The following is a 3,270-nucleotide window of genomic DNA, read 5'->3' as shown; positions in this document are numbered from 1 at the left end:
TTTCTCTCTAGAATAGAGTAAGTCCTCTTACCTGGTTCGTTTTTTTGCTAGTCCAATAGAGAGTCCCATGGAAGAAGAACTATCGAGGCAGTGGGAAAGACTAAGTCTTACAGAGAAGGAAAGGAAGGGGGTGTCTCTAGCACCACCTACCATGTCAACAGCTCAAAAACAAGTCCCTTCATGCCTACTGGTAATAATAATGGCCAAGAAGAGTATCAGCAAGGAGGCCTTCAAAAGCACTATGGCTAACGTTTGGAGGTGTGAAAGCTGGATTCAATTCTTTGAGGTGGGTCCTAACAAGTTCCTTGTTGAGTTTAACAGTGCTCAGGATATGCAAAGGGTGGTGTAAGGGAGACTGTGGTCCTTCAATCGGTGGCTCTTGTGTCTACAAGCATATGATGGCTCCATGTCCATTAATGAGGTAGCTTTCAACAAGGAGGTATTCTGGCTGTAAGCCTATGACGTGCCCTTCAACTGCATGACGCAAGAAATGGGAGTTCAACTTGGTAGCTACGTGGGAAGAGTGTTAAAAGTCCAGGCAAATGACAGAGGAATTAGCTAGGGAAGGTTCTTATGAATAAGGGTCGAGGTTGATATTACAAAAGCTTTACTAAGGGGTACTTTTCTCACTGTGGAGGGGAAGAAATGCTGGGTGCCATTCAAATATGAGAGGTTGCCTTCAATATGCTTTAACTGTGAAACCATCAAACATAATCAAATAGCCTGCTTGAATGTAACAAAGAACTTGAGTTCTCTGATCCTATGGAAGTGGAGCTACTTGCTATCTTGAGAGGTCTCCAATTATGTATTCTAATGGGCATCAATGAGCTTATTGTGGAGACTGACTCTTTCAGTGTTAAGGCCATAGCAACAGAAGGGGAGTCCATGTCCCCCTAGGCAATCTGATCTCCTCTATCCAAGACCTTTCAAAACAAGTGCCAAGGGTAAGTTTTCAACATGTTAGTAGAGAGCACAATGCAGCAGCTGATGGCCTGGCAAAATTAGCACATTTTGTAGAGAATTTAACAGTTTGGTGGGATTCAATTCCCGAGTGCATTTCCCAAATTGTTTGGCATGATGCCAATTTGTAATTCTCTTTTATGACTCTGATTAATGAAGGTGAGTCTGATTGTTATAGAAAAACAAAAAAAACAAAAAAATGGGTGGAGGAAAGAACCTTGTAAGTTTGTTGGAATTAACTTGTGCTTCTATATAAATTTCTAGTTTTGGCAAAGGAAGATGGAAATCTTAAGGCAACAATTAGAGAACTTGCAAACATGAAAGTATTAGAAATTATCATATGTTGCCAATGTCACAAATGCTATACATGATGGTAAAATACTTGAGAGTTGGAGGGTGAGAAATGTATTTTTCCCATGTGTAAATATATACATACATATATATATATATAACAAATATTGGAAATCAACTTTTCCAATATTCAAAATCTAGGATAAAATATGGATAAATATGGACTCTGTAAAACACATCAAAAGCTAATTTGAAAAATGTCTTTACAAAAGTACCAATGACAATGAACGAACAATCCCATATGTCCCAACAACTCGTATTATTAATAGAAAACATATAAAAAATACAAATCTAACCCCTAATTGTTGAACTACATTGCCATTTGTTGCACCTATACTTTGACTCAGCTAGTGAACAAAACATTTAGAGCAGTTTTACCTGCAAGTATATAGGTATTGTAGTACCTAAGACAGTTGGATCTATAGGAATTGACTTATATGATAAGGAAAATAAACTTAAACAATAAAAAGAAATGTGCAATCAAATAGATGAGAAAATTAATGAGGTGAAGATTTTTAAAGTACCAAATAAAACTAAAATAATAAAATAAATAGAAATGGAGAACGACTAAGGTTTCGAGGTTCTGTCTAATAATTTAGAATATTACCTTCAATCAATTTACTTCAATTAAACTACAATAATGATTCTGTTCAATTGAGGGATTTAGCATTTAAGGCCAAGAAACTAATCACTAATGTTAAGCATGAAGTTAAAACATTCACAAATACATTTGAACATCACAGAGATTTTTCAAGCATTCAATGTATTCGAAAATCACAATGAATCAAGATAAATATATATATAATCAAAATATCCAATAATAAAACCATTCAATCAATCAAACTCACAATATAAACTCTAACGTTGATCCGAAAATAATGTTTAAATCATTAGACTTTACCTCTAACCTTAGTGCAAAAATTTAGCCAACCATGATCATCATAAGAGCCATGGAAATCAAATAAATATTCTCTATGATAAAACTAAAATAAAACACAAAAAACTCAACACAAGAAAACAACCTTTACAAGAGAACAAAAGTGGAGAGAAGAGCCCAAAAGACTCCCTTCACGTCTTGCTGTGTCTGCGTGCCTCTCCAACTGTCTCTGTGCTTTTTCTTCTCTACTAGTTCATGCAACATCGTTCCCAACTCCAGTTCAGCATCATGTGCAGCCTTGTTCCAAGCTCATTATACAAGCTCTAAATGAAAGGGTCCCCTCTGTCCCATTCTTGGTTCGTGTAGCGTTGTTCCCTGACCGAGCCCCTGTTGCGTCCCCTTTTCTTCCTTTCTAATGCAAAGCAAGGAGCTGGACATGCTGATCATACACGTGGGAATGGAGCTGAATTTGTAAAGACCCTTTGTCACTTCCTAGTGGCACAATTACAAGACTTAGAGCCAAACGTTTCAAGGAAGCACTAAATGGGCTAATCCAAGAGAATTGGGCTGATTCTAAAAAGACCAAGATGGGCTCAAATAATAATGATGTGAACCCGTGGATTTGGAATCCCTTAAACCCACAATCAATTTGAAAACTCACACAAGAAAGCCAAAATCAAGTTAATGGGTGAAGAATCTAGACCCATTGAGAACTCGTTTTAAGAATCTAGATTATATTAAAATCTAGAACCATTGAAGAACCCGTCTCAAGAACCCAGATTATAAATGAGGAATGCCACCAAGGTTGTGATTTAGCTTTGATAAGTTCAAACGTTTAATGAAGAACAAGAGGAGATAAACTCAACTCACAATGAATAAAATTCATCAATTTCATAAACTTTCATATATATTTTAAAATGAGGCAACAAAATGTATTTAAACTAAATCCTTATAAAACCCTAGGCTAAAATAAAACCAACCCTTTACAAAAATACCCCTAAGTGAATAGTGTGGCGCTACAGTCATGAGTGCCACACTACAGTAACTCCTTTAAACCCTAGTTCAACAAAAATAATAATTTT

Source organism: Carya illinoinensis, chromosome 4 (assembly GCF_018687715.1).
Source record: "Carya illinoinensis cultivar Pawnee chromosome 4, C.illinoinensisPawnee_v1, whole genome shotgun sequence".
In the NCBI taxonomy this organism is placed as follows: domain Eukaryota; kingdom Viridiplantae; phylum Streptophyta; class Magnoliopsida; order Fagales; family Juglandaceae; genus Carya; species Carya illinoinensis.
Note: the sequence above shows the minus strand (reverse complement) of the source record.